Source organism: Dermacentor albipictus, chromosome 7, assembly GCF_038994185.2.
Source record: "Dermacentor albipictus isolate Rhodes 1998 colony chromosome 7, USDA_Dalb.pri_finalv2, whole genome shotgun sequence".
NCBI lineage: Eukaryota > Metazoa > Arthropoda > Arachnida > Ixodida > Ixodidae > Dermacentor > Dermacentor albipictus.
In genome coordinates this window covers 78,976,360-78,992,314 of record NC_091827.1, presented here as the reverse complement: position 1 = coordinate 78,992,314, position 15,955 = coordinate 78,976,360, and positions in this window count along the sequence as shown.

Here is a 15,955-nt window from a genome sequence, read left to right as displayed (position 1 = left end):
TCGCCCATCAGTATACTGTATTTTGTTTTGACTTTACCCATTGCCGATTCCACATCTTCATAGAAGCTTTCAACTTCCTGGTCATCACGACTGGATGTAGGGGCGTAGACATGTACAACTTCATTTCGTACCTCTTATTAAGTTTCACAACAAGACCTGCCACCCACTCGTTAATGCTATAGAAATCCTGCATGTTACCAGCTATGTTCTTATTAATCAGGAAACCGACTCCTAGTTCTCGTCTCTCCGCTAAGCCCCTGTAGCACAGGACGTGGCCGCTTTTTAGAATTGTATATGCTTCTTATGGCCTCCTAACTTCACGTAGCCCTATTATATCCCATTTACTGCGCTCTAATTTCTCCAATAACACTGCTAGACTCGCCTCACTAGGTAATGTTCTATCGTTAAACGTTGCGAGGTTCATATTACAATGGTGGCCTGTGTAAATAAAATAAGAAAAATATGTCAAGATAGGCAGTGTACCTTACGTTAAAGAACTCGGGGTCTTTACGTGCCAAACGGACTTTCTGATTACGAGGCACGCCGTAGTGGGGGCACTCCGAATATTTGGACCGCCTCAGGTTCTTTAACGTGCACCTATGTCTAAGTTCAAGGGTGTTTTCGCATTGCTCCCTTATCTAAATACGGCCGCAGTGGCCGCGATTCGATCCCGTGACCTTGTGCTCAGCAGCCCAACACAATAGCCACTAAGCGACCACGGCGGTTCCAACAAGCGTTGAAAGAAAACAAATGTGACCACCTCTAAATGAAGTGACGCTTTGATTAGGCCGTTCAAAGAACGCTTCGTGTCACCACCAGCTGCTTGCTTCGGCAGTTACCTAAGAGTGACGTCAGGAGGTTGCGATAACAACTGATTGGACTAGGTTTATGTTATGTGGTCCATAGCTTTATCGGACTAGCTAAAACTTAATATCATCTTAAATGATGATATTATTTTGTATTCGGGTATCATTGCAACCTGGTCATGGGAGACCAGCACAAGAAGTATGTAGGCAAATTACAGCAGCTGTGGTAGATTGCTTATCCACGTGGTCTAGAGGTGAACATGTGTATATTACAAATGGACTAGAAAGATTGTGCAATGCACAAGAAGCCTTCTCATTCCGAGAAGTTAATGTTTGTGAAAATGGGGAAAATTCGCTTAACGATGTGCGAGACAAGCGTCAACGTCGCCAGTTAATTACGGAGTTTTTAAAACAATCGATCAGCAAGGGTTTTAACCATTTTTCTCGTGTTGCTCATCTACGGTGCAGGAAGAACTGTGTGACAGACCAAGCTCCAATTTGGTATAAACTAGGGCTCAGTTTACTGTAATCCGCTGAAAAGCTTTAATGTTTCTGCCAAATTGCGACCTGTACAAATATTATGTACCATTTCTTCTGATCGCGTATGCCCATGCGTTCTTCTAGGTACGTATCTGTTCGCCCCTGTGTTCTAAGTCACCTAAAATATATTGTTCATACTTGGGGAAGTACCTGAGATACCAATACCTTTCGACCACTCTCCGGCCGTGGTTACTTAGTGGCTATGGTGTTGGGGCTGCTGAGCACGTGGTCGCGGGATCAAATCCTGGCCACAGCGGCTGCATATCGATGGCGGCGAAATGCGAGAACATCGCGTAAGTACATTTAAGTGCACTGTAAAGAGCTACAGGAGGTCCACATTATTACAGACTGCCTCAGTAGGGCGTTGTTCACAATATGATCCAGGTTTTTGCACGTAAAGCTCTAATTTTAAGTTACCCCAGAAAGCACATCCACCAGAGCCCCGACCCTAAACAACACAAGTGCAACAGTCACCTAAGGTACACTTGGAAGACAGACAGTGGAATGTAAAAGGAGCCACTGGACAAATACTGCTCGTAAAACGAAATCCACGACAGTCCAAATAGACACAACTATCACGCAGAGAACAAAATCCACTTCTGATGTGTTCAAACAGGCGCCAATATGCCCGCTTGCACACGCAGAGGCTCAAATGGAAACAGAGCTGGAATTAAGTAAGGCATGCAAAAACAACCTGCCACAAAAAACAAAATCAAGATAAATGACAAATAAATGCCAGACAAAATCGGAGCCATTTAAGGCTAATAACTCTCCTCAGCCACGAATCACCTAATTTCTAGGAGCTAGAAAACTTACCATAAAACGTGCCAGGTACGCCTTTCATATAAAAACGTACAGACTGTACAAGGAAAAATATAATCTCTTCAGCACTAAGATTGAAGGCTATACCAGCTCTAGGCACACTTTCGTCATGCCATCTTGAAAACTGGCCAACCGCATTAAACCATTCCCCATTCCCACTTATATCCTCAAAGAACACTGCGAGAAACAACGGGAAAGCTTTAGCCACGGACTTAAGAACATAGCACTGATACCGGATGAGGTCAATGATTTAGAGCACTACAACGAAAAAAACGGTATAAAAAATCAATCAAGAACAGTGAAAGAAAACTAACTTTTTATAAAAGGAATCCTGCATACAAACAGCTGCTTCACGCCAACAGGATGGATCTCGAATGTGGAAACACCAGGCCCTGCTCAAGTCTCGACAAAATTAAAGCAGTCTAATTTTGTAGAGATTTCAAAAATATTAGACAGGGAAGAACTAAGCGTGTTAATCTAGGGCCTAGACTTCTGTCCCACCGACAGTGCAATTATTGAATTCGAGCTTCACAAGGATCCTTGAGCAGTTTTCCGTAAAAGGCGTATCAGGCATTTTTTTTAGACAAACACCTCCAAGAGACCGATAAGGCACTACTTACAGGTCAATCTGCTTGGACTCCTGAAACAGAACAAGCCATGCAACCTCACCTATATCTTAAAAGTGTCTCTTAAAAAAGAAGTTATAAGACAATAAAAGACAGCTAAGCTATCTAAAAACAGATATCTGCCTCAAAGAGCCGTATTATTTTAAAATATAGCTGCTGGAACCACATTGTGAATAAAGGAACAGATAATCGTGGAAGTTATTTGTCCAGTAGATAAGTACAAGGAAGAGGCTTACACACAGCTAAACAGCCCTTAACGTTACTTTAAGCTAGACAACGATCCAACATTACAATACGCACTGGAAAATACCAGCAGGCTGAAATAATATTTCCTGCTGAATTCACACCACCATCGCAAACCAAATTCTTAAACTAAACAACAAAATCACAGGGCGCTTTAGCCGCCTTCCACAAGTTCATAACCTTGCACACACAGAATATCCAAGGGATCCGACATTTTCAAGTACCAAAAGCAAGACAGAGAGCTTCTGCTCACTGGTTTACCAAAGACACTCCTGTCATTGTAAAAGTGAGAGATGGAAGGTATTATTACGAAAGGCTATCTACCACGAAACCTAATCCTCGCAACACTAGAGGTCACGGCCCTATACATAAACATTCCGATTCCTCATGCTTTACCTTCGATTAAAGAAACGGTTTCAAGAACACTGTGCAATACTCTATTGAAGCCTACTTGGGTCCTCTTGAGTTAGCTCTAACACATAGCTACTCCAAATTTCAGGACAGTTAGTACGTACTAATACACGGGATAAGTACAGGTACGCCTTTTGCACGAATTCTTGCGAACATATCTATGAAGACTCTAGAAGCAGATTTCCTATCTCGCTGCACAGTCATGCCTCACACATACCTACGATATAAGACGCCATATTTATAATATGGGGACATTGTCAGGACAGCCTAGTGAAATCTGTGACATTCTTAAAGTATTATCACCCAAAAGTAAAGACCACACTGGAAGCTTCAACTGAGCGCATCACTTTCTAAACACAACAATAGGACACTAATTCGCAATGGGACACTAATTACAACACTATATAGGGAACGTTTTCACAAACAGTACATAGTATATGGAAGCCACCATCCTAGACATTGCAAACGAGGTATTTTCAAAGGTGAAGCCACTCGACTACATCACATTTGCGTTAAAAACAAGTCTACATAAATTCAGTCACCTATGCCCCTAAAGAAACCCCATTAAACAAGAACAATCCATGCACTTTCCTTCAAAAAGCCTACCAAAATTCAATCAAACTTGAGCGAGCCGAGGTATTGAAACCGCGCGCTAACATCACAAGAACAACACTGTCTCTTCTTAGTACTAAATTCTAAAACCCACTCGCAAATGTGAACATCTTCATTAGATACTACCCAGTTCTCAGAAGCAACAAGAAGCCTAATAAGATCATCCCGGTCAGCCTAAAGTAGTCTACTGACGCGACATTAATATCAAGGGCATTCTCGTACATACCAAACTAAGGACAAATGCGAAGCCAGCATACGGTCCCTGTTTTCGCCCCACGTGCTGTACCTGCAAACATATGCAATATAGCACTACAGTAAAAAGTAAAGCGTCGGATTACCTTCACGAGGCTGCTTCCAGTTTCACCTGCAGGTCAGGCAACGTAGTCTACTGTCTAGAGTGTGCCATTTGTAGAAAATAATTTGGTGAGACTGGACAACCAATGCATACAAAATACAATGGCCATCCCGCAGGTACGAAAAACAGTTTACCTAAAGCTGTAGCTAGGAACCAAACAAACATGGCAATGCATTCGATAAAGCAAGGCTCTATATACTACAAACTTCCGTTCACCTCGCCAGACGAAGTGACGGAGTCATGGTTCTTACAAAAGTCTAACTGCCTACACCCGAAGGAAGTGAAGTTGGCACGTGACAACTTATAATCGCTAAAAGCCGTAACTCAAATCTCCACATATCTTTGTCATAAACAGGCACAAATTATATTACGCTTCCAGCTAACCTCTATTCTTAAGCTCCCCTATTCTTCCATTCCCAGCTCTTCCGTGCCTATACCCAAGTACTATATTTAATATTTTGTACCAAGCTTTTGTGCATTAGTCAGCCATACGAGCCCTTTTCTCATGTACACCTGCCCTCGCAATTTTCCACAGCGAAGCTGCTAGCCTGTACTTGGTCGAGATTTTTTGTGTTCGCGTGCGCAACACGAAAATGCGGGCGGATCCTGGAGACCGTGCAAAGTAGCGGTAAGTGCACTGTGTGCTGCTGCTCCAAGAGACATCACATTACTTCATCAGGTTAAATCATCACTTGATGGAGGCGTCATCGGGTTGGAGTCATCGGGATGGAGTCATTAGATTACGTCATCAGGCGATGATGCCCTTATTCACGTATATTTGAAGTGAAATCTGAATGTATCATTTCTGAGGCTATTGTGAAAGTCGCACTTTACCAATCATCTACGCAATTTCCTTTGCAAATTTTAATTCGTTCAATTAGGCACTTTCGCTATGTTGAGTGCTTAGAGGAATGAGCATGTATGCTGTATTTCCACACACGTGCGTGTGACGTACAAAGCTAGCGGTGGTGGTGGCTAACTTTTATTAGTTCAATTAGGCGCATCCGCTTGGTTGAGTGCCTAGAGGAATGAGCATGTATGCTGTGTTTCTTCACACGTGTGTGTGACGTACAAAGCTAGCGGTGGTGGTGCCCTAGCCTGTCAAACGCTAGGGCGTGATTATTTAACTTGGACAATACTTTCCCTGTACGTTAACTTTCACAGGATGGAATAGAATGAGAGGTTTTCTGCTCTCACTCTCCGATTTATTTCTCCATTTTGTTAACTTTTGTTTTGTTTCCTTCGTTCTTTTTAAAGACCCCAAGTGACTCATTCCAATGTCCCATATGGCAGAATATCTTTTTCGGCGCCTCCACCACACAGGATGGTGCCACTTCTGTATACCGCCATAACGACGCTTAAGCCGAACTTTTGAGGCTAACATCTCTTGAAAGTCCAAGCAGCTGCCTTCTTAATATCCCATCTATTGACCCTAGACTCCGTGTCAAGGTCGTAATGCGTTCAAAACTGCCCGATACTGCTGCTGCACATTCAAGTCATTCTTTCCATTGGTCTTTTTTTGTTACTCGCGCACTGATCGTCTGAGTAGCTCTTCTGCGGGCACAAACGCTGGCCACCAATGACACCCACGGCCTCTGTTCAGTTCTGTGAAGGCCGCTTAACGTTTCGCTCGCTCAAGCGCCTCCTATGCCCTTCTTTTTTTCTTTTTTTGTGCCACCTTGTCAGTTTCCCGCTCTTGTCCCCTCATCTTAGAAACCACACCTAGGGACGTCAAGCGACAACGACCTTATTCTTTTCGCTCTCTCCCTTTACAGTCACGCCACCGACAGCGACCGCACGTTGCGTCACACTGCTAACCTGTTAAAATTAGCTTGTGGAGGATGACGAGGCCACCTTTGACGAATATAGGCCCTCCTGTCGAAAGCTTGGCCAGCCTTTCTCAGGCAACTTAGTCCTGTTTATTGATCTTATACGGCAAATTAGCTTATGGGTAATGCGTGGGCAAATTGTAGATTGTATGGGCTACTGACGACTTTTGCAGCGAATCCTTATCCATGATCAATGACTTGACGCCATTTGAAGTACTAAACACAAGGAGCCAATTTCAGTCCACTGTCACAGCAAGGCTGTATTATTCGACAAGTGCTTTTTGCTTAAATAAAGGAGACAATACTATCAACGTGCGTCCATACGTAGAAGTGCATGCATAAATTCCAGCTGTTGTTGATGCTTGTAGGCTAGTGCAGGAAGGCGTACCATTGTCTGCTGTGTTGCCCAGTGTACCGACCAAACTGAATGTAACACCAAGAACTCATCAGTTGAAAATGGGGATCATATATAGTCAATTGTAGGACACCACGTTAAGGTTCGTAGCTTAGGTTTTCAAAATATTTTGTTAGTTCTCGTTTTTTTTTAAGTTATCGTTCGGCATATTAACAGCTCGTGATTCCCACATTGAGCTAGACAAGGCACCTGCTTTGCGGCTACATACAGAGCAGTGTAGGCTGATGATGACACTATCAGTAACTGACAGAGGGAGGCCCTTCTTAACGTTATAGGTGTATATTCACGATGACATATATTCTACTCACCAGGACCAGGATAACAATAACGGCCGCCGAGATTGAAATCGACAAAATAAAGACGGTGACGCTAGTCTTGATGAACGTGGGATGTTATATGTCTGACTGTATGTCGTGACTATACTTTAAACATTGCTCAAAAGCCTTATACGTGGACAATGTTTCGAACAGGTGATTCATAGCAAACAACATTTTTTACTCCAAGTGATGCTCTTAATGCAACTGCTATAAAGGAGCACTACGTCGGCAATTACGCTATGATTCTGGAAGATCGCACAAGCTTGATGTTCTTTTTTTCGCAGAGCATCCTGTTTGGCCAACGCAAGCGCCGTATGGCCCGTAAGGCGTTTGTGGCTAAAGTTACAATCTTCGCTCAGTCTCCGACTTCAAAATTTCTGCACCGCTGATGTCTGACCCAGAATTATTTAGGTGTGTTCCGTTTAGGTGTATGTCCTGATCAATGTTTTAGAAATTTGTGGCTCTAAATATTTATCGCACATTTTTCGTGATGTGTGAAGTGTTCTTCACTCGCGAAGGGTACTAGGCGTCAGCCACTACACAGGAAGAAAAAAACGCCGGCGTATCTGTCTTCGAATGCCATCTTACGATTGGCTTTTAGGAAGAGAACAATGTAATACAGCAAGCTTACGTGCCTTTTTATTACCAGCAACATTTTTCCATCGCCTGTAACGTATAGGACACACCTACGTGTTCCACTAGATAAGTTGAATAGGTGTATGGTACTTACACTGTAAATCAACGTGCATAGATGTCTAAAAGCGTGGTAAATCAATTCGCAATTATTTACATTAGTGCACAGATTGCTTATATCAATTTCTGTCACGGATTTCACTGTGCACGACCACTGAGAACTCATTTTGAAGCAACCGTTAGTTTCGAGATAAGCAGAGTCAAGCACTCAATTATTTATTTTGATTTCTCACGAAAATAATGTCCGCATCTAAGAGCATTCTCCCTCAAGATGTAGAACTTGGCTACATGCCCCGGAGTATGATTCAAAATTATGTTAATGATACACCAACATCCTTTACGCACGCAGAGAATAAAACGAAACCATTGTGAATTGTTAAATTATTACCTTACAAAACTACTTTTTTCGTACGCGTACAGCTTCCGCACGCAAACGCCTTGTTCCGGTGCTACAGTGGCGCCTCAGAAATTAGTTCCGTAGAGTTATCTCCGGGACTATAAATTTTAACTATGTGAAGACAATGACTTCCTGAGCACCATCAAATAAAAATCATTGGCAGTGACATAAACCTAGGGCGCTATAACGGATAACTATTCCACACTTTTCTATTCCAATTCTGCAATCAGCCCTCCACGATTTGTGAAAAACTTTCGGACCGCCCCTACTTCCCCTGTCTGGTCACGTGACGTCACGAAACCATGATAGCTCCCCATCTGATATGATGCCTTCACACTGATTATGCATGTTTTGACGGAACAAAAGAAAAATAGTTTTTTCTGGTTTGACGCCTTTTTCTCATCAGCCCTCGGCTCTTTGTCAATGTTCTCGGGCTGCATCCACTTCACCTGCCTGTCACGCGACGTCGCGAAACCGCAAAACCTCACCGCACCAAAGTGACGTGTACGCGTTAAACATGCATTAATATGCCGAACAAAACTGAATTTTCTTCTGAATAGCCGCAAGCTGCCCCTTTTCGAAAGGAATAAAAGATGGCTGCCGCCGATCGCTGAGCTTGTGGCTACTTGCCCCTGCCGGAGAGCATGGGTTAATTTGCGTGTAATTAAATTTTGCGTGGCCCTATAACATTTTCGAGAATTTCGGCATGTTTACGACCTCGTTCAACCAACTTTCCTCTGCTGAGGATCTGTTTTAACGTCATTCTTAAGCTTCTGTTGCATGCCGCCGCGATTTTCGAAGAGTCACCGTAAGCTAATTAAGGGAAAGTGGACCAATCACAGATGCCGGCCCCACCCTCTTTATTCCGTTATCGATTTTCAATGCAGTGGACCAGCCCCATCGAGTCCCTCTCAACTTGAACGTGCTCCTCATCTATTGTGAGCCAATTAGATAGGATAAGCTGCTGCGTGTAGGCTATGTTATTCGTTTTTCAAGCAAACAAAAGTGACCTCCTATAAACAAGGAGAGCGTTTGAGTGGTCTGTTGCCGTTGACCGCCTGATGCTTGCGTCTGCGGTTACGCAAATGTGACGTCAAGAGGTTGGAATAAAAACATATTGGAATAGTTTTACGTTTTAGGGTCCCTAGTGTGTTATCACATCACATCATCACCAGTGATCCAAAAGCTTTCTGTCTTGTGTAAATAACGATTGTAATGACCCTTAGCTGTATTCGTTTCCTGAAATCAACTGCACGCTGCTCTGCTATGAAATTGTCTCGCACATGGGCTTTCGTTCCGACAGCCATTTTACCGAGAGACGAGGCGAGTACGCGCCATTGGCGCCACGATCATGTTGTTTCGGCACTAAAGAGGCATGTGCCACACGCATGGGTCATTAAAATGCTCCCAGAGGCGGGCAGCGCGTATGCTGTAAAAACGACACGCCACGTGGACGCAGCCTCATGGTCGGTTGATCGAGTACTGCCGCAGTAAGGGCAGCGTTTCTACATCAACTACAGGAATGCTTGTTCTCGGCACAAACAGCGTTTCTGCTCAGGGGTTTTCTACTAACGACACCATGGCGGCCTGAGCGCCGCTGACACTAAACTGAACGTCTAGCTAAGTGTATCTGATCTTGTCAATGCGCAATGACGAATGCCAAGGGTGTTCTGTTAACATCATCTCGTACACCAACGAATGTACCACAGTGTTCACACCACTGCGGGCGTTCATTATTGTGCCCAACTTTTTACACATCTTGTTTCTTCCAGGATGCTGTTCCTGCTGATTCGCTGAAGTGGTGTCAAGGGCTGCGTTAAATAACGGCGCCGCCGCGTATTACTAGAGCAGCGTGTCAGGAGATCAAATGCAAGGCTAAAGCTCTCGGTTGTTTTCAATGCTTCTCCTCCAAGTGAAACCGACATTTTCTTTATCCACCTAGGCAGACCACAAGCACCATACGCAAGAAAGTTAAGTAACTTCACGCCCCATGTGCGTGACGTTACTTAGCTATGATTGACTTCTTAACTTAACTAAGATTGAGGTGTTTTGATATCCCTGCGTAGGCACACTGTTTCTACGACCACTCCAACTGCATCAGTTCACTTTTGCAATATATATCCTAATACACAATGCGGTGCCATCCAGATATCCTTTTCCACAACTCCTCTGGCACCGTGCGGCATTGAGATTGGATGTGTCTGCAGGAGTCAATGAGTAGACAATGCACTGCCACGAATGATATTTTCGTAAGTACATTTGCACTGTTCAACTTTTTTCCATAAAAAAATATTTTTTCTGGTTTGTAAATGCAGCACCAAATAACATTGTCTAAGAAAAAATTTTGCTGTAGCGACTGAGCGTAACGGCTACCCGTTCTAGCTTAAAGAAGTTCAAGTAAGGAGAACATGATATCTTGAGAGGACCTCCATTAAATTACAATAATTTTCAGTGGTACTTGGGAATAGACAAACTATTATAGCGACCTCGCAGGCCAAATGAACAATTTCACGTTCTTTAGTTTGCACACAGATAGAGAAAATAAAAATTTACTTACTCCCTGTCACGCACTTGTCTATCCAATCCTCGTTGAAAAGAGAATTGTTTTTTTGTTCTTCCACATCCCGTATACCAAAAGTTGTAACACTTTCCGTATTGCTGTATAAAAAGCCATCCTTCACACACTGTTGATTGCCGATGTTGCTGCAAGACACTCCTACTCTTAGAGGTTGACGACATGGGTGTTCTCTTGCGCCTTCCTCAGGTGGCTGGCATTGCTGAGGAATGTCTGTCTATGTGTGAAAGTGGTAAGTTGTTTACATTGCTGCTTCTGAAGTAAAAAAATAAATATCTTACCTAATTACGCATGCGCTTTGATGTTCACTGTTTTTAAAAGTCGGGGCTTAAAAAATCTAACTATATATAAATACCTCAAAAAATGAAACAAGGAAACAAACATTAATAACAACGCACAAGAGCTGCGCTAAGCAAAACAGAGGATCGCAGGGGCATAGAGACTTGAAGCGGACAGCAACGACTCCACAGTGGCCGCTGTTCGAGTCAATAATAGGACAAAAGGACTTCTTTTTTACAGGCTAAGTCTGAATAAGGTGCTGCTTCGAGGAAATGAATTGAAAATGAGGTAAACCAAGCCTATTAATGCACCGCTGGTGTATAAAACCGGCTCTGCCGACCAAAACTATGTGCCGCAAAAGTATGCGTATTGTTTCTTGGCACCGGAAGTGGACTATACAGCTTTGCCATACAAGCTGCGGTCCTCGGAATTGGGTCTTTTAGTGGGCCTGATTCGCCATTCCGGATTGTGAAAACTATATATTGTTTGAAACAGCCTCGGTTAGGGGCCCCCTTTTTTTGTAAACACACAAGAATTTGGGCCTACGGTACCGTGACCACTCATTTGGTAATGTTAACCTACAGCAGTGCTGTCCTTTTGGGCCTTTTGGCGCCTATCATTCTTGATGAATGATAGGCGCCTTCTTAATGAACAAACCTGTACGAGCGTATTTAGGCTTCATGGCGCTTTACGCTTTCTTATTTTTATTCCCCCTTTTCCATATGCAGAGAAGCCAATGGGGCATGACGTCCCTTAACTTTCCTGCGTATTATTCTTTTAATCTGGGTCGCTTCCTTTTGATTTCCATGTAGTTGCCGTTAGGCGAGGTCATATGTAACTCATGTATTGCTATTTTCGTGGACTTCTTTCTTTCTTTCTTTCTTTATTGGTTTATTCAAGACAATGAACAGATTGTCTTAGGGGACACGGCTAAAGGCAATACATATGCCTGACTAGGCCGTGCCACCCGTACATTGGCAGCAACATGGCAGTGGCAGGCTTTCAGTCACACATGAAATTAAAGTAGTACACATTTTCAACACTTGAGTACACAATTCGCGTAAGAAGAAAGGAAAAAAAAAGGTTAAAGTTTATACAGTTTTCTAATCAATTGAAGCACGACAACGACAGAAAAAAAAACAAGTATGTACGAAATTTTTCATACCGGTAGCTGAAAGGTTAAAGTTTACACAGTTTTCTAAAAACAACAACAAGAAACATGAACAAAATTTTCTATACCTGTAGTTCAACATTTCTATTAGTCTTCGGATAGTAACAATTCTTTTACCGTCTTCTTGAAGCTTTGCTTTGAAATTCCAGAATTTAGCAGGTCCAATACCAAGGGGTAGTCGTTTAGAAGGTTAGGAAGTTGAACTGCTAGTTTTTGATCTCCGTATTTCGTTCTGCAACATGGTTTTCCTATCAGAGTTTTTCTGAGGTTATAGTTTGTCGTTCTGCCATGGTATTTACTTTGGAAGGAACATTTGTCTTCCCAGAATTGCCGTGAAATTTTGAGGAATAATTTGTAAGTGTGAAGTTTTGATGCTGTTAATATTTTGTATTTGTTATAGTATAGTTTAGTGGTATCAGTACGTTCTAAGTTACCTATCGCGCGTAGTGCGCGGTTTTGGAGTGTTTGAATTGATTTTAAGTTAGTTTGTGTAGTGGTTGACCAAACTAGCAAACAATACGTTAATCGAGAATGTATAAGCGCGTTGTAAATATTGCGCTTCACATTTATCGGTAGCAAATATCGCAACGTATTTAGCACACCGACAGCACGAGCGATATTTTTTCTAAGAACGTCTACGTGCGGTGACCAGGACATATTTTCATGGAATATAACTCCTAAAAATCTGGCTGTTGCTGCCTGTTCGAGGTTGACCTTCTGAAACTGGAGTGTTATCTGAGGGTGGATTATTGTTCCTTTTGACTTAAACACTAGATACTTGGTTTTAGTTATGTTTAATTGGAGTTTATTCGCATTTAGCCACAAGCTTAGTTGCTTTAACCAGATGTTAGCTTGCTCAAAAAGATTTCCTATTTCCCTTCCTGAGAAGAACACGTTAGTATCATCCGCGTATAATATAATATTGGAACAGCCTTGAATATTGACAATATCATTAATATAGAGTAAAAATAAAAAGGCCCCAAGACGGATCCTTGCGGCACGCCGTATTTAATGTGCTGGATTTCGGAACTAACTCCATTTATTGTTGTGTACTGTGTTCTAGAGGTCAGATAGCTTTTTATTAAGGATAATGCGACACCACGAATTCCATAAAGAGGTAGCTTTTTCAAAAGGACATCGTGTTGCACGCAATCGAAGGCCTTCCTAAAATCTAAAAAGATACCTAGAGTTAACATTCGGTTTTCTATGTTGTCAAGGATTTGTTCCTTTATTTCAAGTAAAGCGGTTTCTGAAGATTTAGCCTTACAGAAACCATATTGTTCCTGAGCTATTATGTTATACGTGTTTAGAAACTGACAAAGTCTTCTATTAATTACATGCTCAGCAATTTTCGCGAAGACAGAAAGAACGGATATTGGCCTGTAGTTATTCATGTCGTTAACTGGGCCACTCTTATGAATGACAGTCACTCGGGCTAGCTTCATCCTATCTGGAAACACACCGTTAGAAAGAATTAGGTTACAGATATGTGAGAGAGGCGTGCTTACAATTTCGCTGACGGCTTTCAACGGCTTCACTTTTATATCATCTTCACCTGAAGCACAACTGTCTTTCAACGATAAAATTATTGTCTGTATCTCGTACTGCTCAGTAGGCGCCAAGAACAGTGTAGAAGAACATCGATTTAATATATATTCCGTGCAAGAGACTGGTGTATCATTTTGTGAGGACGCACCAGCATCAATAAAATGAGAATTAAAAGTATTTGCAACCTCAATATCTGACAATTCACTATGCTGAAATGCAACTTTTCTTGCGATAGCGCCTTTGTTAATTACTTCATTGATCGCTTTCCACATGAGATTTGAATTTCCCATGATAGCAAAAAACTTGTTCGCGTAATATTCTTGTTTAGAGCGTTTAATATCGGAATTCAATTTGTTACGCTCAGATTTGAAAGACCGAAAGTCATGTTCGCTTCTGCTACTGAAAAAGATTTGGAAGAGCTTGTTACGACATTTTATCCTGTTATAGAGGTCACGAGTTATCCAAGGCTTTCTAGCTTTGTTGTGTTTTTTAAACTTCTTAAGTGGGAAACATCTGTTGTATAACAACGCGAAGGTAGATATAAAAATATCGTAAGCATTGTTTACATCAGTTTCCGCGGTCACTTCGTCCCACCGATAACCAGAGACTAGTTCGCTTGAAAAGCCTCCCTTCCTTTTAGAAGTTCTATTTTTCAAGGACATCGCATTACTGACAAGCTTGTGAAGCGCACTTAGGGCCAAGTCCCACCAGTAAAAAATAAATGTTGGAAGTACGTCTTGAATGTACGTGCTTTCTTCAATGCCGAGTGACACATGATGTATGCTTGCAAAAGCGCAGCGACATAAGCGCAATCTTTGGAAATACGAACAAAAATGTGTTTTGTACAATGAACAGGGCCTCGCGCCAGAATTTTCTCTAATAAAAAGTAGCAAAAAAGCAATTATTGCTTTATCTGCAAAACTATCATGCATGATGCAAGCCTTCAAGCATTGAGGAGCTTTCAAGGCTGCGAAGTCAGCAATACTATATCTGAAAAATAAGAACTAGTAAACATGGCAATTTATTATACCGAAGCATTCTGATTGTTCGGGTTTCTTGCGATCCTTTATGTAACTGCGTCGTTGATGTGCGCAATTATGTATGCCTTAGAAGCGTTTCCTGGGGAATGGAAGAGCTCATTACCGGCATCGAAGCTAGCACAAAGAAAAGCTCAGACAATGCTATATCTGAATATTCGTGGATCATAATGCAAGGGACGGCCCGATGGGGCGGGCATGTAGAGACGTAGAGTGAATCTGGTGCGCACAGATAACCCAGAATGTGACAGCGCGTTAAGTGCAGACATGTTGGCTTGGGGTTGCGGATTGGAAGGCCCCATGTCTAATGCTGTCGACGAAACCTGCAGTGTGGCAAGCCAGACCTTGATAGAAGTATTATTTCTGGGGGGAAGAGAATTCTAACGACAAAGACTTTCATGCCAGGATATGCACCGACAGGAACAAGCTTAAAACTGACATCGGTATTTTTACAGAAGGGCAAACTTAAGGGTAACCCAGATGCGGTGTCCCGGCTACCAGGTCCACATTCATGTTTTTTAAACATGAATACATCCACCTTGAGCATTGGCAGATGGGGATCTTGTTCTCCTCCTGGTATTGATCTGTATTATTAGGCTTCTCCATTTAGCAATTGCAATTGGCTTCACAAATTCATTGGCCGATCATCGTATGTTCGCCATTCCGCTGGGTCGCGAGAAGGCGGAGATATCTACTGGTGTCGCGAAAAAGGAATTGTAGGAAAGATGTAAGTGCTCCATTCGTTGACGGAATAGAAAGACTGAATTCAAATTTCTCTAACTCGTCACGCACAACCGACTGCACAAGGGAAATCGTCGGTTGAAAATCGATCGAATAGGCGTAGAAGCCAACTCGCGCCGCGGTTTTGATCTACCGGCGAAACATACAAACGAGGCTACCGGACGGTGACTTCTTATGCTCAAAGCTAAGGTCCTCGCACGACGACGTAGCAGGCGTATGTGGAAGATGGTTAGTGGATGTGGAACATCCACTAGAGATGCCAGCGATGGTGGAAAAACGTTTATAGAGAAGTCGATTAATAGCGGCGTCCGTTATGCCCTTTACTGCGTAGTTGACTCGTTCTTCTGACGTCCTGCGGCAAAGGGCGAGAACGTCTTAGATGTACCACAAATATGAGTCAGCCAACATCTGAATGCGAAATCCAAGTTTCTTTTGCGCGACTCGGTTATAGCTAACAGGCTTGCCAAAGAACTCAAGGAGTTTTTTTTTTTATTTATTGCTCGCAGCTCGTCAGTTCTTTCTCGTGGTTTAGAAACTA